The sequence below is a fragment of the Oenanthe melanoleuca genome, chromosome 18 (genome assembly GCF_029582105.1).
Source record: "Oenanthe melanoleuca isolate GR-GAL-2019-014 chromosome 18, OMel1.0, whole genome shotgun sequence".
Taxonomy (NCBI): Eukaryota; Metazoa; Chordata; class Aves; order Passeriformes; family Muscicapidae; genus Oenanthe; species Oenanthe melanoleuca.
In genome coordinates, this window is record NC_079351.1 from 537,587 (window position 1) to 560,594 (window position 23,008).

Consider the following 23,008-nt stretch of genomic DNA (forward strand, 5'->3'; position numbering starts at 1 on the left):
AATTAAATCTAATTAATTTATACTCGGAGCACAAAGTGGATAATGTGGGGGTTTTCTTTGCTCTCCTCTCTTTGCCTTGGTGTTACAGAGGACTATTATGGGAAATTAATCATGGGGAAAAGCAATGAACGTGATCTATCGCTCTTTAAAAGTGCACTGTAGTGATTATATAAAAATCTATTAGAGAGGCCAGGAAATAGCAGAGTGACACCATTTAAAAGGAAAAAGGAGACCGGGCTGGTGGCAAAGGGATCGATTTGTGAACTGACGGATCCGCGGCAGAGGGAGCGGGAGGAGCCAGGGCCGGGCACCCAAAAACCGCATCCACAGCCCCAGGGCAGCTGGCACATCCCAGCGCACTCTCCGTGCACTGCCCACCCGAGGGTGCCGGCAAAGCGAGGGCAGAGCAGACCCCAGCCGGCCCCCGCACAGCTCGGCCCTTTACCAGCGGTGATAAAACCTTCACCGAGCCGCTTTCCACCGTAAATCCCGGCGGCAGCGGGGCCGGCCCCGGGCCAGCCCGGCGCTTTAACGGCACCATCAATCGCGGAGCCCGAGAGGGGCGGGGGAGCCGCGGCAGGGCTGAGCCCTCCGAGCCCCGGTACCGACAGGGTTGAGCCCCACGAGCCCCCCGAGCCCCGGTACAGGCCGGGCAGGGCTGAGCCGGGCAAACGGGGCATTGGCCACACAGCTCCAGGCGGGCAGTGCCACCCCAACAACCCCGCACCTCTGGGCTCGCCCACGGCCACCCCGTGGCTACCACTCAGAAACTCCCCCAGTGCCACATCAGCACGGGAAACACCTTTACGGGAATTTAATAGCAAATCTCCTCCCCATCAGGGCAATGGAAGGCAAACACACCGCAGTCCCTTCACTGCATCATCTAAACGATTTGGGGGAAGAGTGGAAAAACCCCCCTTTGATCTCAGCAGCCTGCCTGTTCAGCCCATGCAGGGATTTAATGGGGAAGGGATGTCCTTGAATAAATGCGGAGATGTCCTCGCTCCCCAGGAAGGCTGCCGCGAGTTGAACAACCCCCTGGACGAGGTTTTCCGCTCATCCAGGAATATTCTGGGACAACACGGCCCCGGGGCGCTGCCGCTGTCACCCATCCATCACCGGGAACGCCAGTGGTGGCAGCGGCACAAGGGTGGGCGTGGGGGGCCCCGAAGTGCAGGGCTGGAGACACCAGTGCCCCAAACGCAGCGCGGGTGAGGTGGGGGCAGCAGGTGGAGCAGCACCAGCGGGACGGGGCGAGGGCTCAGCCGGCAGGGCCGAGGCTGCGGGTGCCCCCGGAGCACCCCCGGCCGCAGCTCCTGCTCATTTCCTGCCGGTGCCCGGCGCCCCGGCAGCCCTGCCCCTCCTGTGCCAGCTCCTGCCGGGGAGGGGACCCGGCCCCGGGGATGCCCTTGTGCCGCACACCCTTGTGCGAGGGGACCAGAGAGGGGCAGAGGGATCGGGGCTCCTCAGCGGCAGCGCTGCACCCCCAGATCTGGGTCTCTGCATCCCCTGCCCAGCGCAGCCGGTGTCAGGCGCCGATCATCACCATCCTCCTCCTCCTCCTCCTCCCCGGCGCAGCCGCGTGGGTGCTTTGCCGCAAGGCTCCCTCCCAGGGAAGCGCCGCGCTATTTTAATCGGGCATCTCCCACCACCGCAGCCCCAGCAGAGCTCTGCCCCGCGCCCCCAGCCCGCTCGGGATGGAGGAACACCCCGAGGCTGTGCTCGGAGCAGCCAGGAGCGGCTGGTGGGCGCTGAAACCCAGGGAGGAAGCTGCTTTTACCCTGGAAGAGAATTCACGGTGACACAGGCAGGGAGAGGACACGGGAATTCCCAGCTCGTTGAAGCGCTGGCATCTGCCAGCCCATGGTAACAGCAGCTCCTCTCCTCAGCCATTCCAGTTCTTGTCCTCCCCCTGCCCAGGGGACTTGTGCTCAGCTCTGTGCCACCGCTGTGCCAGGGCAGAGCCACAGGATGCTGGGTGCCCACAGGGGCGCTGGGCACCTGCAGGGTCGGTGCTGGGTGCCCACACAGATCCTGGGTACCCACACGGACTCCGGGTGCCCCTGCCGTGCCCAGCTGCGGGCAGGAGCGCTCTCAGCCCCTGGACTCGCCCGCTGGCTGCGGTGGCTAAAGGCGAGCTGATTAAAGCAATTAGGATTTTTAAATAGTAACACCAGAGTGGCTCATCAGCACTGAAGAGGCAGTCAACTGACAGGCTGAGGAGCCTATTTAGGGATGTCGTTTGGCTGAGGAGCCTCAGCGAGGCCCCAGGGCTCCCTCGGGGAGAGGGTGAGGGCACAGGGGTGCCCCAGGCACCCACAGCCCCCCCATGCCCGCTGGGGGACACAGAGCACCTTGGCAGTGCCAAAGGGACAGCCCCGTGCACACAGCCAGCTCTGTCCCTGCCCTGCGGCCACAGGGACACCAAGGAGCACCTGGCACAGCCACGGAGCACCAGAACTGCCAAGGAACGGCAGAACCCCCACCCCACCCCTGCCCACTCCTCCCTTTCCTCAAGATCGTTATTTTCTGTAATAACGGCTCCAGGAAGGGAATGTGGAAGGAATTTCGCAGCGTTTCTCAGGAGGCACTGCTGTGCAGCAGCAGCCCCAAAACAACAGAGAAATGCCTTTTGCAGCAGCTAAAGCCCCACACACAGATTTTGCCCACTTGGACTCAAGGGCCGAGATGCCAGATTTGAGGCAGCCTGGTGGGAAACCCATCTGCTCTGGTGTGTGCAGATCTCCAGCCACAAAGGAGTCTGGGCTCAGTTACAGATGCAAGAGCAGCACAAACAGCCTTGGAACGCTCTGAGCCCTTCCTGCTGCTCATTCTGCACACCTGGGCTTGCTCCTGGCTGTGCCCACGGGGGCAGTGCCAGCCTGAGGGATGCGGCACCAAGGGACGACTGCAAGGAGCTGCCCAGTCTGTCCCAGCCCAGGACTGGGCTCTGCTCCCACACCTCCCACCCTCACTCCTGCAGCTGCAGCCCAGAGGGATGGAGAGTGGCTCAGCCTCCCCAGGCTGGATCCCCTCACTCTCAGATGGAGAAAAGGGGAAAAGCCCAGGGTAGGAGCGGGGAATGAAGGGCAGGGGAGGAGAGGAGGACAAAAACGGGAGGCAGGGCAGGGCTGCAGCCCAAGCATGAGCCCCTTGCCGATCTGCTGCGAGCTCCGAGGTGCCGTGGGAGGAACTGGCACAGGCACGCTCTGGTTATTTATAGGCATTTCTGTGGCACTCCATTAAACGCTGTGGTGGAGATATTGCAGCGTGAAGAGTATTTAGAGCCTTTAACACCTCTTAGTCGGCAAAAGCCCATCTGATTCCTGCAGCCATTTGGGAGAGTGCACAGAGCAAGAGCAGGGAAGGTGCCCTCTCAGTGCTGGTTCCACCTGGCAAAGAGACCCTGTGATCCTTGGGCACCTGTGGCAGAGCATCCACGAGCCCCAGGTGGTCTGCATGGCCTCCAGGTCAGGACACACACCCACACCGTGCCCAGCTCCCCCTCCCCAGCCCCTGCAGGTGCCCAGGGCACGGTGCTGGTGGCACAGGATGCTGCCCAGCCCTGGCACCCACAGGCCCTGCCTGCCAGCCCCAGCATCCCCAAGCTGCCCAAGGGAGGGCACAGGGACTGCTGGTGCTCAGCAGGAGCTCACTGCCAGCCCTCCCAGGTATCTGTGACTGCTCTGCAGAACCTCCCTGCGCCTCCTCAGGGCTGAGCTGGTAAATCTGCACATCCCAGGGAAGCGTCAGGGGAGAGGGCTCAAAGGAAAGGCTGCCAAGTGCAGTCAAGGTGAGCTCTAATTGCACCACTGCAAACTGCTGGCCCCTTTGCCCTTGGATGGCTTTGTCCCTGCTCCCCTCTGCAGGCCCAGCCCCAGGCAGGGGACAGGCCCCGGAGCACCCAGGGCACTGTGTGGCCACACTGCTGCTAGCCCATGGCAAAGGGACTGAGGCTGGCACCCAGGCTGACCACACAGCCCTGGCCCTGCCACAGAGGCAGTGCCAGCTCCTGGAGCAGCACACTGCCCTGGCAGTGCCAGCAGCAGGGAGCCCAGACCCAGCAGCAGCGCAGGTTCTGGTTCAGCTGAGCGCTCCCAGTGCCTGACAGGAGATGCTCTCTGCTGTGCCCAGTGACAGACCCTCAGAGCCCCAGCAAACCCAGCCCGGGGTGCTGGGGATGGCCAGAAACGCTGGCTGTGGTCCCAGTGCTGGTGCAGGGGTGCCAGGGCTGTCCCCACCAGCTGCTCCCCTGCACCGGCCCTGGTGCCTGCAAATGGATGCAATTAAGTTGATCCTGCAGCAGCCCATAATTGCTGTTTCCTCAGCTTGGCAACGCGACCCCGGAAGCCCCCATTATCCTAATCACTGTCACACGAGCACAATGGCAGAACACATAAAAACCTGGTGTGCTGGTGCTGACACACAGCCCTGCCCAGGCTGAGCCTGCCATAAATCTGCTCAGCACTTAACACTGCTGGCTAAACGGCCCTGCTTAATTACAGCCCCATAAACAGGACTTTATAGCAGTATCAATACCGTCAGAAATCAATCCTGCTGATGGACACAGGGATGGACTCCATCCCTGCTGCCCAGGGCTGGCTCCCCCTGCTCCCAGCTCAGGGCAATCTCCACCCCGTGGCCACTGGCCCACCCAGCCTTGCTGCCACAGAGCCACAGCCAGGACATTAGCATGGCAACCCACACCCATCTCTGGCAATCATGCTTCAGTATTTGAGCTCTAACCAGCTTCAAATTGAATCAGGGCAAAATCATCAGTATGAAAAGTGCCCACACCAGCCCTTCAATTCCAGCACTGGGGAAAAAAAAAAAAAAAAGTTCTACATCTCATAATGGCCTTCTACCCCATAATGAACAGGAAAAATAAATTAGATTCCAAGCTAAGGGTATATTTATACAATTTCATTATGTGCCCATGAGCAAGTCTGGTTTTCACCAAGATAAAAATGAGCTCTCAGCAATGCTCGTGCTAAATAAATGGAGTGATTTAACAGCTTAACAAGGAGTGCGACAGAGGGGCTGCAGAACTGTGGCAAAAATGGAAAATAAAAATAAAAATATCAAAATGCTTGTGTTTCCTGCAGTGCACTGGCAGTGCCAGGTCAGATCCCCCCGGGAGGAAGGAGACAGCAGCACTGGGACTGCGGGAGCATCCCGGGCTCCCAGCACTGGGATCCTGCCTCACGCTGGGAGCAGCTCCTGCCTGCTTCAGCTTCTGGTGCTCCGTGTCCAAGTGATCTTTGTGAGCCAAACCAAACTCCCAGTGCCTCTCCTCGCTGGCAGCCAGTGGGCCCAGCTCACCCAGCACGGCCACAGCAGCCCAGGGATGCCAGGCCACGAGTGCCAGCTGCCTGCAGGAGCAGAGAAGATTCCTGTGGCAGCTCTGGGGCTGGAAAGGGATATCTGCAGCCTGGAAGTCATTCCCAGACTCTGGAAGCATGGCTCCTCTCCCAGCACTGCTGGGATATTCCCAATTCCTCCCTCCCAGTGGAAGGAACCTCCTGCTGCCCAATTCCCATCTCCCCTCCCCACTTCCAGCCCTTCTGCTCTGGGGCTGCAGCACGTGTTCCCCCCACCACGAACCTCTTGTGCAGCCAGAGGGGCCTGGCCAGAGTCTGGAAGAGCTGCTCACCCTTCAAGGCTGTGTGCTCCCAGGGCAGCCCCTCCATCCACCTCCTGCTGCTCCTGAGAAGAGCTCAGCTCCATCCCGGGCCACGCATCCATCTGGGCTCAGCACCGTGTGCCTGATCCCCAGCCATAACCCACACTTGAACAGCTCATCACTGAACGGCAGAGCTGCCAGCAGGCAAATCTGTCCTCTCAGCATCAGCAGCAAAGCCAGAGTGAAGCAGTTGCTTTTTTATTTTTTTTTCCTGCTCTCCTTTTTAAAATCAATGGCGAGGCCACATCGGGGTGCCTGGAGACCTGGAGCATCCCACGGCAGAGCTGCTGCCCCGGCTGCTGTCCCAGCCCTGCTGCCACAAGGTGACATTCCCCCGCACCCTCCCGAGCCCGGGGAGCCGCGGGACTGATGGCAGCGTGTGTGCGGGAGTTGGGAGCCTGATCCCGGCCAGGAGCTCCGTCCCTGCCACCCGGACCAGCCCCGGCTGCGAGCGCAGCACGGGCTGGGCTGGGCTGCACCTCCGGCACCGCGGAACAGCAAACGTGCGAAGGGCTGCGCAAACCCAGCCCCGGAGCCGCCTCCGCCGGGAGAATCCCTGCTGCAGCCCTGTGGGCACCCACTGTCCCAGCCCGTTTCTCCTCTGCACCCCGGGAACCGCAGCGGGATCCGTCCCTCCCCGGGGCAGCTCCCGGAGCTCCTGTCCCACCGGGATCGCCCTGCCCTGCTGGAGAACACTGAGCCCAGCTCTGCCCGCCCTGGGCACCTCCAGAACCCAAACTGCTTCCAGAGGCTCCTCCCAGCCAAGCCAGCCCTCCCAACACCTCGGCTGCCGAGGATGGAATGGAAATCTCCGTTCCCGGGGGGACAAGCACCATCCATGCCCCCAGAGCTCTGTTCTGGCTGCTCTGGAATTCCTTCCTTCTGTCCCTCTCACATACACAACAACCAGACCATTCTTACCACACTGTTTTCCCAGCCCCAAGCAGAGCTGTTTCCCTGGCTGCCAGAATCCTTTACAACCCCCAGAGGATCAGCAAAAGATTTTTCACTCTTCCCTTTGGTTTGGAGAGAAAAGGGATCTGGGCTCAATCACAATTAGAGTGAACTGCAGCTCGTAGGCAGAGAAAAGCTGCGGTTGCACTGTGACAGGAATGATCTAATCAGGGGTCAGATCAGCACAGAATAAACCCTGCAGAGATGGGAACAGCTCCCACCTGCCCCAGCTGGGCAGGCACAGGGAGGGGAGATCACACAGCAGCACAGGGACCACAGCACCTGCTGCCAGAGCTGAGCTGGGGACCTCCGACTGTGCCTGGCCTTTTTCTGGAGGAGGAGGAGGAGGAGGAGGAGGAGGAAGGCTCCCACATCTCCCTGCTGATGTTGGCAAACATCCCCAGCCTGTGGTCTGTGCCAGCCCCCAGGATGGAGGAGCTCACCCCATCTCCTTCCAGCCCCAAGGCTCCAGAGCTCCCCAGGCAGGCCCAGGGGCTGCAGTGCCAGGGGAGGGGTCCCACTGCAGCCCTGGCACCAGAAGGAAAATAAAAATTTGCCTTTTCTGGCACCCCCTGCTCTGCCCTTCCCAGCTCCTGCTCTGTTGCCCAATCTGCTCCTCACCCCGAACCAAGGAGGTTCCGTGGGGCTGGACACCACAGATTAGATTGCATCTGTCTGGGTATAAATAATTTACTGCTTGATGGTCAGAGTGAATTTAATTAGTTCTTGTTCTCCTGATAGAATCAGCCCACCGCTGCTAAAGCATTTCACTCCGAATTAGCCTGAGAAGCACTAACAAGGCAGCGCTAATTTTACACACACGACATCCCCCACAGTCTCTGAAAATACAGAGCAGGGAGCAGCACCAGGGCTGGCACAGGGGCAGCTGAGCAGGCACAGCCTGGCCAGGAGGGGTGAGGGGAGCACAGCACACCAACCCCATCCCTTCCCTCTGCTCTGCCCTTCCTTCCAGTCCCCCAGGGACTTGGAGAGGGCACAGGGAGCTGATTCTGCTGCAGGTCTGCTCCCCTCCTGCCCGGGGAGGGGCTCCCTGCCAGCCCAGTGCCCACCTCACCCCCTTCCTCCAGCTCCTGGGTCATGCCAGGCCGCTGGAATTGCTGCCACAGCCCTGCAGAAGCACCAGCACACGCCAGTGCTCCAGGGGACGTGTGCCTGCTCACCTGGAAGGGAGAGCAGGGGGGGCAGCTGTGGGAGGGGGCACAGAGCACAGGGCAGTGCCGGCTCCTGGCACCCCAAGCTCAGCATCAGTCCCAGCCCAGGCTGCTCACAGACCTCACCCAAACTGGAACCAGTCCAGGAGGGGGTCAGGCAGGAGCCAGGCCATGTAGGGGGCAGAAAGGGCCCTGCCCCCCCAGCTGCAGCCCCGCAGACCGAGCAGTGCAGCCCCCAGAGCTGCCGTGTCCCCAGCCCTGCAGGAGCCCCTGGGCTCTCCTCTCTGCCTGCAGTGCTTCCCTGCTCCCTGCTCTGACTCCCCTGTCTCAGCAGGATTTATGCTCCACATCAACAGCCTGCCCGAGCTGCCTGTGCCACACCGAGCCCTGCTGCTGACCCCAGACCCCTCTGGACAGCCTGGGGTGACACCCCCAGTCACCAGCACCTCTGCAGGCACAAACCAGGGCCATTCCCACCCAAAAAGGAGTTTCTGGGCATATGGGACAGCAATGACACTCTGGGTGTGCCAGAGGGAACCTGCTGGAGAGGACCCCGAGTGCTCCTGCAGATTTCTGCCTGGGGCAGAGGCAGCTCACCACGGGCTGCCCCAGCACCTGGTGGCCACCATTCCTGCTGGCACAGCCACACTCCTGCACACACAGCAAACCAGCCTGCTCTCCCTGGCTGGTGGGCAGTGGCTCTGAGCTGCCAAGCCTCAGTAATCACCTGCAGAGGTGCAGTGGCCACAGCTGCCAGAGCCCTGCAGGCAGAGCCCCCCAGTTCAGCCCAGCCCGGGCTCACCCCAGGGCCCAGCAGCGGGGGAGCAGCACCCCGAGCTCACCCTGTGCCCACGTCACTCTCCCCAGCAGGAACAGCCCGTCCCAGCTCACCCTCTCTCCTATTTACACATAAGCCAGGCTGACAGCTCCTCTTCATCAGGGTGTCAGAGCCTTCCTCGGCAGCCATGCATCTCAAGCAGGACAGCACCATAAATATTGCACAGAGGTGTTGCTAATCAAGTTACAGGCTCAGCCTCTCCCGCTCCCCGTCAGGAAGCCTTGGATTGAAATTGAAGTGTATTAGTATAATTTTATCAGGTTTTATTAAGCCCGGGGTCTCACGTTTTTGATATATAGTTTTAATTAAATTTTAAGTCAAAGAATGCAGCTGTTCATATTTTATCGTGCCGTGGCACCTCGGGAGGAGGCTGTTAATCAGCATGTCCCAAAACATCCCTGTGCCCGTGAGGACGGGCAGGAACTTCACCAGCAGAGCCCAAGTGCCCTCCCCAGCCCAGAGCCCACCTGAGCCCCCCAAGGATGGCACAGCCCCCCCAGGAATGGCACAGCCCCCCCAAGGAATGGCACAGCCCCCCCAAGGAATGGCACAGCCCCCCCAAGGAATGGCACAGCCCCCCCAGGAGCTACACCTGGGTGCCAGGGGCATCACCAGCACGGTGCCCTTCCGTGTGCCAAGAGCAGCCTGGGGACAGGGAGGGTGAGGGCTGTGCCTTGTGCCAGCAGGAGCAGCAGATGCCACCACAGCTGGCACGGCTGCTGCCCTCAGCTCGTGGCTCCCTGCCCAGGGAGGGCTGTGGCTCCCCAGGGACCCAAGGCCACAGAGGTGGCAGATTGCTCACAGGTCCCTGGGAAGGGCTGATTCATCCTGGCTGGAAGGAGCTGCAGCACAAGGCAGAGCAGAGGCAGCTCCCCCACCCCCCCAGACCCCCTTCTCCAGGGCACTGTGCCACCCCTGGCTGCCACCGTGCCACCCCTGGCTGCCACCGTGCCACCCCTGGCTGCCACCGTGCCCTCCCCACGCACAGCTGGGGCAGCACAGCCCCATCACAGCCCCATCCCTGTCCCTGCCCCAGCTGGAGCACAGCAAACACTGCTGGCAGCTCCAGAGCCCTGGGCTGGAGCATCACCTCAGCCCCAGCAGCAGAGCTGGGGGCACAAACACTGAACAAACACAGTCCCCACACAGCTGCCACCACTGCCTTCACTGGGCAGAGACCCCAGAGAGCCTGAGCTGGGAACAGCCCAGCCCATACACACATCTCAAGGCCTGGAGCTTCCCTGGTGAGCACAGACCTCTCTCTCCCAGCTGAGCTGCTGGAAAGACCATCATCAAACTTGCCAAAGTGAACTCAATTAGAAACCATCTAAAAAACACAAGTCCCGTCTTTGCCACACCGAGGTCCCACCTGGAAGAGCAGCAGAAAGCCCCAAGCACAGGTAGCAGCCACACCACCTGGGCACCGTGCTGGCCCCAGGGACCACAGCAGCTCTCAGGGCTCCCCTGGGCCTGCTCCAGGGTCCCACTGCCCAGATAACCAGCAGATAACCTGGGGAACAGCTGAGCTCACAGCCAGAGTGACAAAACACGGAGCCATGGAGGAGGGAGGGAGGGAATCCCAGGACAAGCAGGAATGGTTCTGCTCATCAGCTGCAAGACTGATAGACTTGGGGGGTGGGGAGCATCTTTTGCATTTCCTTCCCTCTCCTCTGCAAAAAAATGGGGATTTGGGGTTGGATTTGAACTTCATCCAGAAGAAAATAATTCTGTTTGAAAAGGAAGCAGTTGGATTGCTTCACACACTCTGTCCCTACTCCTGCTGAAACAGGATGTGAGGCACAGAGAGAGTTTCAGCCCCACTGCTGCTGCATCCCAGAGTGTGGGGTACCCAGGGCCCCCAGCCTGGGCAGCAGGAACCCCAGGACAGCCAGAAACAGCCCTGAGAGTGCCCCAGCAAAGCTCCCAACGCCCAGGGGCTGCAGGAATCACTGCTCCCCCCAAACCCACAGCTCAGCCCCAGCCCTGTGCCCACCCCGGCAGAGCACAGCCTCAGCCAGGCTGCCCGAGCCCAGAGCCAGCAGTGCCAGGGTGTGGGGCCAGCCTGTGCCCTGGCTGCAGGGGAATTCTGAGGAGAAGAGAGCAGGGCAGCACGAGCTGTGTGCACTTCCATCCCAGCCCCCTGTAAAGGCACGGGGCGAGGACAGGCAGGGCTGTCACTTCAGCCCCGTGTTACAAGTGTTTGAGATGGAGATTTTGGCAGTGGAAATGGATTGTACCTCGCTGAGAGGTTTATGTAAAATGACAGCTTCTGGAAAATGAAGCACTCAGATATTAAAAAAAAAAAAAAAAAAAAAAAAAAAAAGAAGAAGAAAAGAAAAGTACAAACAAAAGGGAGGGAGGGGAGGCCTTTGCTCAGTGAGGCCAAGGCAGATCTCCCTTAGCTGGCCCCGAGCAGCTCCTGCCCCAGCCGGTGACACAGCACCGACCCCAGCAGCCCTGCTCGTGGCTCAGCTCCACACACACTGCCCCATTTCCATCCCATCATCCCATCCCAAACCATCCCATCCTCCTCCTCTCCCCTGTTTACGGGCTGTGCCTCCCATCGCCGCGCTGCGTGGGCGGCAGGAGGAGGAGGAGGAGGAGGGGGAGGAGGGGGAGGATGCCCGGGAGCGCCGCAGCTCCTGCACGGCGGGAGCCCGGGGCAGGGACAGGGACACGGCACCAATAGAGCCTGGGACAGGGACAGGCAGGAGCCAGGGACAGGGACAGGGCACCAACAGAGCCGGGCACTGCCTGGGCTGGCACTGCAGGATATCAGCACTCCCGGGCCACAGCTGCCATGGGGGATGCGGTGCCACCCCATCAGAGCTGGGCAGTGCCAGTGCCAGGGGACGATGCTGAGGCTCACACCCATCAGGGCAGTGCCAGGGACGATGCTGAGGCTCACACCCATCAGGGCAGTGCCAGGGACGATGCTCAGGCTCACACCCATCAGGGCAGTGCCAGGGACGATGCTGAGGCTCACACCCATCAGGGCAGTGCCAGGGACAATGCTGAGGCTCACACCCATCAGGGCAGTGCCAGGGACGATGCTCAGGCTCACACCCATCAGGGCAGTGCCAGGGACGATGCTCAGGCTCACACCCATCAGGGCAGTGCCAGGGACGATGCTCAGGCTCACACCCATCAGGGCAGTGCCAGGGACGATGCTCAGGCTCACACCCATCAGGGCAGTGCCAGGGACGATGCTGAGGCTCACACCCATCAGGGCAGTGCCAGGGACGATGCTCAGGCTCACACCCATCAGGGCAGTGCCAGGGACGATGCTGAGGCTCACACCCATCAGGGCAGTGCCAGGGACGATGCTCAGGCTCACACCCATCAGGGCAGTGCCAGGGACGATGCTCAGGCTCACACCCATCAGGGCAGTGCCAGGGACGATGCTCAGGCTCACACCCATCAGGGCAGTGCCAGGGACGATGCTCAGGCTCACACCCATCAGGGCAGTGCCAGGGACGATGCTCAGGCTCACACCCATCAGGGCAGTGCCAGGGGACAATGCTGAGGCTCACACCCATCAGGGCAGTGCCAGGGGACAATGCTGAGGCTCACACCCATCAGGGCAGTGCCAGGGACAATGCTGAGGCTCACACCCATCAGGGCAGTGCCAGGGGACAATGCTGAGGCTCACACCCATCAGGGCAGTGCCAGGGGACAATGCTGAGGCTCACACCCATCAGGGCAGTGCCAGGGACAATGCTGAGGCTCACACCCATCAGGGCAGTGCCAGGGACAATGCTCAGGCTCACACCCATCAGGGCAGTGCCAGGGACGATGCTCAGGCTCACACCCATCAGGGCAGTGCCAGGGACAATGGTCAGGCTCACACCCATCAGGGCAGTGCCAGGGACGATGCTCAGGCTCACACCCATCAGGGCAGTGCCAGGGACGATGCTCAGGCTCACACCCACCAGTCTGCCCTGGCAGACGCTGCTGGTGGAAGCCCAGCTGAGGCCCAGGGGAATGGAGGCAATCCCAGCCCCAGCCAGATCCCAGTTTCCCGGGGATCAGGCAGGGTTTGCTCTCTCACTGACTCCCACCACTCCCCTCACCTGCAGCTCGGGAGGGAGGCACAGACCAGTCCCCAGCAGGGCCATCTCCCCAGGAGTGTGGCAGCAGCACCCAGCAGGGCTGAGCCTGGCTCATCCTCCCCAGCCCCAGCCAGCCCCTCCTCTGGCTTTACACCCTCCTCCACCCCCGTGCCACGCCGAGGTGGAAGCAATTCCTGCTGCAGCCATAATGATCCATGAAGAAGCTGACTTGTTTCTTACCTCTCTGAAATGAAGGATGGTGATTACCCTCCATCCCAGTCCACAAAGCCTAATCCAAATTGATGGCCTCCCAGAGATTGCTTCTCTTGCTCTCACCGATCCAATACCCAGCTCCCCTGCACACATCTACTCAGGAGCAAAACGTCAGCATAATTCACACAGGCTCTGGATGGAAAGGCCATTTATCCTGCAGGAAAGGCTCCTGGACCAGACATGACACGAATGGCACGTCAGGGAGAGCTGGCAGTGCCAGCCTGGCTCCTCCACAAGCAGCAGGGCAGGGACCTGCTCCAGCCCCCTCAGGAAGGATCCCCTGTGCAAGGTGTGGAGGAGCACAGGGCTGGGCACAGCTGGCTGTAAATGCCCTGGAGCAGCACTGACAGCGAAGGCACAGCTGGACCACCAGCACCCACCCCAGCAGCACAGCACAGGCACCCAGGGAGCTGCCCTGGGAGTGCCCCCACACCTGAGAGGGACCTGGGAACACACCCTTGGCTGCCCCAGCCATCAGCAGGATCCTGGCACACAGGATGTGTGTCTGCACACAGCTGGCACAGCTGGCTCTGCAGGTGCCCAGCAGGGCCCCAGGACAGGGCAGCTCTGTCCCTGGAGCTCCAGGCTCAGGCTGCAGCATCTCTAAGGACCCACTTCACCAAGAACATGGCTGAAAGGAGCCCTGGGCCCCAGCTGGCCCCTCCTGCAGCTGGGCAGGGAGGGCTCAGCCCGTGAGGCCGGGACAGACGGACACACCTGGGAGCCTCCAAAGCCATGGAACCATCTGCCCCCTGTGAGCCCTCCAAACCCCTGTGAGCCCTCCAAAGCCACGACACCATCAGTCCTGGGGGCACTGGGAGCCCCTGTGAGCACCAGGAGCCCTCCAAAGCCACGGCACCATCTGCCCCGGGATGGCTCACCCCTGGCAGCCCTCCCCTGCAGGTACAGGTGCACCCTGGCACCCCGAGCCAGCAGCAGGCAGGGGTGCACACCACGCACTCACCTCTCCCCAGCCCCCGGCCCCAGCAGGGCTCCGTGCCAGGCGGTGCCGGGGCAGCCCTGACTCACCGGCTGCCGTCGCCCCCTCCCCGCCGGGTGGGCGGCTCGGCAGGAGGGGCTGCTGCAGCGAGAGGGGTCCGGGGGGATCCCCGGAGAACGGGGAAACAAACCCAAACTCCAGCGATATTCACGGAGCCACCGACCCCACCAGCAGGAGGATCCCGACCCCAGTGCTGCTCCAATCCCTCACCCTCCCCAAAACTCCTCTGGAACCAGCTGTGCCCTCGCTGTGCCAGGCCTGGGTGCGTGCATGTGCATGTGTTTTCATCCCAGCCTTTAAATGAGGCCTTTGCTGAGAATTTACAATTCCCTCATGGCCTCAATCTTGCAAAGATTGCTTTTTTAACACTGTTGGGCTTTAATTCTAATAAGCCTCCTCTTTATTACGGAACCAGGTCACATTGCCGTGACACCGCGAGAAAATCTTTCATCGGGAGGGAAAATGGAGAAGGGAAAAGAGAAATAAAGGAAGGAAGGGAGGAGGAGGAGGAGGAGGACGGGGAGACAAACAAACAGGAGCTGCTCCCCTCCGCCTGGGGAGGTCCCGAGAGGAGCCGCCCGCAGCCCGGACACGCAGGATTATTTCTGGTGCGGCCGCACTTCCCACGCAGCCTCCACCCCGCGCTGCTGAACCGCCGGCAGGAGCGGGGGGAACTGACAGAGCTCTGACAGAATGGGGACAGAGTCCAGCCCTGCCCGGACAGACGGACACCACGGCCAGCCCGGCACCTGGCCGTGGGGACAGGAAGGGACACACCGGGCAGTGCCACCCCCTGTGCCCTGCCAGCCCCTGGGCACTGCCAGCCCCTGCAGCCCAGATCACAGCCCTGCACTGCCAGGACACAGCACATCTTCCCCTCGCCCTCCAGCAGCTGCTCAGGTGTCCCCTGCCCCTTCTGGGGGCTCCAGCATCCCAGACCCGAGCAGGGCTGGGGCAGCTGCTGTTCCCAGCCCCTGGGGCTTGCCTGGCTCAGGGCACAAAGCCACAAACCACCTCAGGGCAGCCTCACAGAGCCGGGCTGAGCTCATCCCCAGCCTGGGCTCACACCCGGCACCTCCCAGCGCTGCCGTGGGGGAACTCATTAATTAGGGACTCATTAAAGCCTCTGCCTCCTGGCCAGACCACAGTGAGACGGGGCTCGGGGCTCTGCTCCCAGTGCCTCCCACCACCCCCAGCAGCCCCAGCGCCCCCTGCACCCTGGGCAGCTTGTGGCACATCCAGCCTGGCACAACTCATGCCACCGGTGACTCCAACAGAGCTGCCCCCTCCCTGTCTGCTCCAGAAAAAGCTCCTGGAGCCCAGAGCTCTGCCAGACCAAGCAGGAGCCTCCTGCAGGAGGGCAGGGGACAGCACGGCCCTGGGGGAGGCTGCTCCAAATGGAGATGTTCAATTCTCACCACTGGCAGCTGCACTCAAGGCAGGAGAGGCAGGGAAGCCATGCACAGGGGTAACCATGGCAACTTCACGGAAGTTAAATAAAAACTTCTTTAAAAAAAGCTAACGAGGTCCCTGAATCATGCTTTATCAGCTGTGTTGCTATAAAGATCGAGATCCAGCCAGCTCAGGATTCCTAATTACTCCTGCAATATACTGGAGAGAGCTTTATTTAAAAAAAACCTGGCTATGCACGGAGCAATTTCAGCCTCTCTCCATGCTGGGATTTGCATAGCCCGTGAAGCAGCTCCCCAGATGGAGCTGGGGGCTGCCCCAGGTGCAGCCCTGGCACAGGGGGATTGCTGGAGAGCATCCCACCCACCACCCTGCCTGCTGAACACCTGCACACAGAGCCCTGCACTCCTGATCCTGCCTCAGAGGGACCCAGGCAGCAGGGCAGTGCCACCCTGGCCTCAGGGATCACCCCAGGCAGCAGCCAGGGCAGTGCCACCCCAGCAGCTCACAGCCCGGGGCACAGAGCTGCCATCACTACCCAAAGCACCGGTTCTGAGAGCTCCCTGAACCCTTTTTCCTGAACAAACACTCCTGGACAACCCCAGCGAGCCCTGGAGGGTGAACAGACGCCCCCAGCCCACAAGCAGACAGTGCTGGGGCACACCCACAACCCAAGAGCCCAGCCCTGCTTGGGGAAGCTCTGTGAAAATCCCATTTCCACCAGCCACGGCAGCAGAGCTGCCAAAGGTTTGTCAGCAGAGACTGGGGAGCTCCCAAAGCCACAGACACAGGGCAGTCACCCCAGCCCTCCCCTCCCAGAACACAGCACCGAGAGCCCCCTGAGCACAAACCCCAAAACTGCCACACTCAGCCAAGGGATGCCGGGGCCTGGGCTAAGGAGAGGCTGCACCATGAGCAGCTTTACAGGGTTATTTGAGTCTTTATTTTCACAGCTTATGGTAAGAGTAAGTGAATTACAACTATTATTTACTATATTTTTATACTCATTTAATTTAAGCTGATTCTGAATGGAAATTAGAATCCAATTAAAATGTGGGGGGAAAGTCAGGGTTTTCAAGCAGATTATTAAGCAAAGCTACATTAAACACGTTGGAAGCATAAATACTGGGGAACGAGTTCTGTATTTACAAGAGGATTTATTCAGCCAAGGAAGTATCATCCATGGCCCAGGAACTGAGGAACCCGTTATCAAGGTCAAGATCTTATCAGCAGGTCTCAGATCCTCACATCTGTGTTTCACCCAGAGCTTGATTAAGAGTTTAGAAGCCTGGAAAACTCTCCCTTTTGCTCCAGCTCCTGCTTTAGAATTAATTGTTTATTGATCCAACAGGAGGAAAATATTCTCTCTTGCTGCAGAGGAGCTGCTGGGAGCTGAGCCTGTTGTCAAAAGTTGTTTTATCACTTCCATAAATTCCAGCTGCAGTGACTTCCCAGCCTCAATCACCCCGTTTCTCTGGACACACTCACAGGTCCCTCTGAGAATTTTGGCAGATTGCAGCTCCCTGGTTCCCTTTTAGGAACCCCCAAACCCATCAGATTGCCCAGAGAGAGCACCTTCCACTCAAAATCCACCAGTCCAGGGTCTCTTAAAATCCCATTTTACCCCCTCCTGCCTGGGCAGTGCTGAGGGCACAGCAGCACAGGAGGAGAGGAGGGAACCTGTGGGGACTGGAAATCCCTCTCCTCATCCTCATCCCCATCCCCATCCCAGCCTCTCACACCTCCCACAGCACCAGCCAACATTCCAAAAGAGCCTTTTTCAAAAAGTTTTCCCCCAGGTAGAAAAGCATCCTAGAGGGGAAATGGGAACAATCTGGCAGGGCCCAGGGGAGCGTGCACCTCCTTCCACCTTTGGGAAAACCAACAGCAAAGCACTGGGAGAAAGCAGCTTTCCCCATCCAGGAAACCCCCGGATCCCCCTCAGGACCCCCGAGCCTCCCAGGTGACAAGGATGGCAGAGGGAGGGGACACAAGCACAGCAGACAATGGGGCAGGAAAAGGGACCCTGCGCTCCTGTGAGGGCTCTACCCACCAGAAATTCAATCTTGTCTAGCTGGGAAGGGACAAGGCTGCTGGAGCATCTGTGTGTGAGCAGAGCAAAGGGGAGAGCTGCCTTCAGACTGGTCCAGAGGCTCAGAACAACTGGAATCCAAATCACCAACAACACAACAGAAAACACCATTACGCTTCCTCACCCAGCACCCCAGCCTGTCAATTAATCTGCAGGAACACATCCCAAAATACCTCAAACAATTCCAGCAGAAAGCACTGGAAGAGCACCAACAGCAGCCTCTGCTTGTGCAGGGAGAGGAGAGGGAAGGAGAAGCTGCTGTCAGCAACACTGAGCATCCCAACCAGCATGGAGCAGCCCAACCAGCATGGAGCAGCCCAGACCAGCATGGAGCAGCCTGGAGCAGCATGGAGCAGCCTGGAGCAGCCCAGACCAGCCCAGACCAGCCTGGAGCAGCCCAGCCCATCCCAGCCCAGCTCCCACCCAGCAGCAGCCCCGTGGAGATGCCCGAGGAGCTCCAGGCTCCCAGCCCCGCAGCCTCCCTGACTGCAGCACCTCCAGCACAACCCCTCCACCTCCCCCTGACTGAAGCCTCCCCTTTCTCTGCCTCGGCCCCTGGAAGGAGCAGATCTGCCATAAGGACTCATTATCCACTGAGCTCTCACCCCGTAAGGCTGTAAATTAAAAGAGAACTCAAATAAATTACGGAACTTCCCTCATGCCTTTTATTATCTCAATAACCTTCAGAGGGATTTATCCACCGTCAGCTGAGCAGCTGAGAGCTGTGCCCAAAAACCAATTCAAGAAATGCAGAGCTGAAAACCTTTACACACCAAAGGAATTTGGCCCAAGCTGCTGGAGAGGGCCCTGAGGGGACCCTCACCCCCCAGCGCCTGAAGCCAGTTGGCTCAAGCCCCACTAACACACTGCCCTGCAGCTGGGGAGATTCCCTCAGCCGTGGTGGCAAAAGAACTCAAGTGTCCCTTGCTGGGTGGCAGAGAGGAATCCTGCTGAGCAGGGCAGGGTGGCACAGCAGCAGCACTGAGGGACAGCTCTGCACCAGCACAGGCTGCCCAGCCACCCCAGCGCCTGGGCTGCCATCCTGGTAACTCAGGGTGACACGTTCCAGTGACAGGAGATGCAGAAACAGTGAAACTGGGAAAGGGAAAAATCCCAGCCCTTGTCACAGAGGGGCTGAGTGCAGAGCGTGCAGCACCAGCTGAGTCTGGGGGAGGGAGGCTGGAAGGGCTGCTTTTCCAAATGGGGCATCACAGAGCAAGGGTCAGTATCCCAAAGCACCCTAAAACCTCCCAGGCTGCCCAGGAGAGCAGGAAAGGGCAGCAGAGGCACTGCCACAGCCCTGTCTCCAAGCACAGGGTGCCAGCCCCGCACCCAGCAGGGTCCCAGGGAGGTGTCTGTCAGCAACAGCTCCTTCAGCACCTCAGCCCTGCAAAACAGGGCCCAAACTGGCAGGGAGGAGCAGCAGCCACTGCCAGCCTGTCCCCAGCCCGTGTCCCCAGACGTGACCAGCAGAGTTCACTCGCTGCCCGGCTGTGTGCCCCGTGCCAGGGCTCTCTGCGGTGCCAGAGATCACACAGATCACTCCGAAGGAGGGGGGAACCAAAATTCCTCAGCATCTTCTGTGAAACAGCAACAGAGCCTGAGCACCTCTCCCTGGAGCCAGGAACGAGCCACGACCGACAGGCAGGTCCAGGCAGCCCTGCCAGCCCCAGCCACTGCAATCAGCCCTCCCCGAAAATTACCAACTCCAGCCTCTCTCCACCTGCTAGCCAGCCTTCATTCCTCGCTTTGTGAGGCTTTATCATGCCTCAACCATTTCAGCCTGGAAACAGGAAGCTGTTTGGGAAGCAGCGTGCCTTCATCTCTGCACTGCACCCAGCACGGCCAGGCCCAGCTGCGGGTATGGCCACACTGCAAACAGCACCGGGCAGCAGGAGGCACCCCCAAAACAGGAGAGCTGAACCACAAGCCCTGGACATCCCAGAGAACGATGGGCACGTTAGAACGCAAAAAGAACAAGGCACTCCCCAGCGGTGATCCGTGCCCACGCCGGGCTGTGCCCCCAGGACACAACGCAGCAGCCAGAGCTGCCCTACCCCAGGGCCAGCCACCTCAGGAGGCAGCGAGCGAGTGCCAAAGCTCCACCAAAAGCAGCCGAAAATAGCTGGGATTGTTAATGTCACGCTCGCTGGAGTGAGAAGCCGAGAAATCCCCGCTCCCCCCGCCCGCACACCCGAGCGCTGCCAACGCCTTGCCAGGCTGCTCCCCCCGACCCGAGGGTCCTGCCCCGCACCCTGCCCCGGCCCCGCACCCTGCCCCGGCCCCGCACCGCCGCTGTTTACTCCGCATTGCTCTGACGCCTCCCGAGGTGACGCTGCGAGCGCTGAGCGCGGTGCAGCTCCCGGCACGCACAGCTCTGGGGAACCGGGAGAGCGGCTGGAGAACGGCGCTGGGCACTTCCACCAGCACACCTAACCCGGCTGACCCCCCAGGGCCCCGGCCAGCCACCCGCCCCTCCCGGCGCACAAACCCTGCACGTACCTGCACAGGGAGCCCGTCTCGCCATCAAATTCCCGGAGACAGGCGGGGATTCAGGAGAAGAAAAGCCCAGAGAGCGCTGCCTGACTCTGCCCCACAGCTCACCCAGCCCCAGCGAGCCCCTCTCCTTCTCCTCCTTTATCCGGACTCCTCCTCACCCAACTTTTTCCCACAAGCTACCCTCACCTGGAGGCTGTGCTGACCGTTACCAGCTCTCTGCTCGCAGCTGCCCCTCATTAAGGGGCATCACCAATCCTAAACACAAACTTAGCGGGGCCCCTCGCGCATCGCGCGTTGATGACACGAGCCATGAACGCTCAGGGGCTCCGGTACCACCGGAACCCAATCCCGGGGACCGCCCGGCGCTGCCAGCCCGGCCTCCCCCGCTCGGCCCGGAGCCGCCAGCCTTCCTCCCTCCCTCCCTTCCCCCGGGATGCGCTCCGGCAGCGCCGCCCCGGGGCTGCGCCGCGCCTCCCGCTGCGGCTCCCGGTGGGCATCGCTCCCCAGAGCCGCCCCCGGGGCCGCCCCCCGCCCCGCTCCGTGCCCGGGGGTGCCACGGCGCCGCCGCCCCCGGGAACTCACGCGCTCAGACGGCCCCGCCGCGGGTCCCCGCCCGCCGAGCGGCATCTCCCGAGCGGCGGTGACCGGGCAGCCCGGGGCCGGCGGCTCGGGCTCTCCGGGGCTGGCTCGGGCTCTCCGGGGCTGGCTCGGGCTCTCCGGGCCGGTTCCGGCTCTCGGGGCTGGTTCCGGCTCTCCGGCTGCGCTCACCGGGGCCGCCTCGCACGCGGCTGCGCCCGCGCCACCGGAGCCACCGAGCGCGCGCCCGCCCGCCCCCGGCCCCGCCCCGCGGCTGCCGCCCCCGCCGGGGTCCCCTCCCTCTGCGGGGACACCCCACCGTCATGGGGGCGTCGGGACCCTCAGTCCCCGCTCCGCACCGAGCTCGGCGGCCGCCCCGCACTGGCTCCCAGGGAAGGAGCGGGTTTTGGCAGTGCCTCCCCCAAAACCGAGCCTCCGGCAGCGGCCCCGGCACGGAGCGGCTGCCCCGGGGGTTCTCCCAATCCGGCCCTGTCCTCGGCAGCCCCGGGCACTGCGGCCCCTCGGGCGGGGAGAGCAAAGAGCCCCGGACAACGCGGCCCAGGGACACTGATGCCATGGCTGAGCACGCACCTGGCCACGGGGTGGGACAGCCGGGCACCGAGAGGGATGCCCAGGCTCACGTCAGCCCCTGCACGGCAGCGGGAGTGGGGAAGGGGATCTCCAATCCTCGCTGCAAATACTGGGAAACGCCAGGCAGCACCGGGAGCCCGCGGGATGTGGGTCTGTAGCATCCCCCAGACTCACTACAGCTCCGTGCCTGTCCCAGCCCCTTACCCTTCCTTCCCTGTCAGTCACATTTAAGGATCTCCGGGCAGTGATCCGGGCATTCCCACCGCAGCTGGAAGCTTCCCGGGTTGTTATGCAAGAGCAGACCTCTGGCATTCACGGCTCCCGTTCTCCGGCTGCTCCTCTCCTCCCCCGGGGAGCGGCGCAGACCTTGCGCTATCGGACTGAGCAGCCCCCGGCTGCCTGCGCTCCTGCTCTGCCTTCCCTGGGCTCGCTGCCGGGAGGTTCCACCTCGGGGAGAGCCGCGAGCAGAGCCCGCTCTGGCAGAGAGCCCCCGAATCCCTGAGAGCGGGCAGCCGAGCCCCCGAATCCCTGAGAGAGGGCAGCCGAGCCCCCGAATCCCTGAGAGCGGGCAGCCGAGCCCCCGAATCCCTGAGAGAGGGCAGCCGAGCCCCCCGAATCCCTGAGAGCGGGCAGCCGAGCCCCCCGAATCCCTGAGAGTGGGCAGCCGAGCCCCCCGAATCCCTGACAGAGGGCAGCCGAGCCCCCCGAATCCCTGAGAGCGGGCAGCCGAGCCCCCGAATCCCTGACAGAGGGCAGCCGAGCCCCCCGAATCCCTGAGAGCGGGCAGCCGAGCCCCCCAAACCCCGCGGGCCTAGGGGATGTCACAGTGACAATGACCTGCTCCTGCTGCAGTTCCTGCACGGGGCTCAGCACCTTTTCCTGCCTCAAACCATTTATTTGTGGTTCTCAACAGTTAAGGCTGTAGTGAAGCTCCCCAAGCTCTATTTCCCGAGAAACATCTGGAATATCGACAGCCTGCTTGAGCAAGACGTTGACTCTTATGACTTTAGCCCAGGATCATCTCTGAGACTTTCTGGGGCTCCTGCAGAGCCCCCCAAAGCAGGCACAGCTCCCTCCCCTCACACTGCTCCCCTTCCCTCCCGAGGGCTCTGAACACCACTGGGGAGAACCATCAGGCTGTGAGCACCACGAACACACGGGCTGCTCCTCAGCCATCCATCCCCACACCTCTCTGCACGACCCTCGGTGTATTTTTAGCCCCCGGGGCGGCGGCGGCCCCGGAGCCGAGCGCAGCATCCCTTGTTCTCCCGACAAAGGCAGCCAGGCCCGCTCCAGCCCGGCCCCGCTGCGCCGCTTCCTCACGCTTCACTGGGGCTGAAGATGCTTCAGGCAGCAGATTTGGAGAGCGAGGAGCTGGGAATGCGGGAGAGCTCAGCTCTGCAAAATCCTCCCGGCATCACAAGCCAGGTCCCGGCTGGCACCCGCTCCTGGATGTGGTTCCCAGCTCGGAGGCGCAGCCGGGCGAGATCGGGATCGGGATCGGGATCGGGATCGGGATCGGGATCGGGATCCGGGCATTGCTGAGCAACCCCCCGGAACCGAACAGGCCCGAACCCGGCACCGGCACCCCCGGGCCGGGAAGCACCCGGGGGAACCACCGGGGATCTCCGGGAGGGCGAGTGTAGGAGCGTCCTCCCCGGCGAGGGAGAGGAGGAGGAGGAGGAGCAGGCGGGGGATAATGGCTGAGGATGCACGGAGCGGTGGCGGAGGGAAGAGCAGCCGCTGGGAACAGCACAAGGCAACAAACCCCTGCAAGGCTGTTCGTGAACCGCGGGAACAAGTATTACTCTGGGAAAAAGATGGTTTTCCTTTTTTCTTAGCCAATTTCACAGCCTATTTGCCATCAG

The 23,008-nt window shown here is 61.6% G+C and overlaps 1 protein-coding gene across 19 annotated transcripts in view; it reads right to left on the bottom strand.

The window, feature by feature from the left end:
* Window positions 1-23,008, bottom strand: part of RBFOX3 (RNA binding fox-1 homolog 3) — a 135,852-nt gene that overhangs the window by 75,516 nt on the left and 37,328 nt on the right. For 2 of the 19 annotated variants that reach the window (XM_056505988.1, XM_056505980.1), the window contains exon 1: window positions 19,977-20,403. The exons of 11 other annotated variants lie outside the window; for them this stretch is intronic. The gene's annotated coding sequence lies outside the window, so the exon portion shown is untranslated. Of the gene's footprint in view, window positions 1-19,976; window positions 20,404-20,555; window positions 20,772-21,344; window positions 21,420-23,008 lie in introns of those variants that run through there. 6 more of the 19 variants (XM_056505983.1, XM_056505975.1, XM_056505984.1 and 3 more) reach the window with 5 other exon arrangements.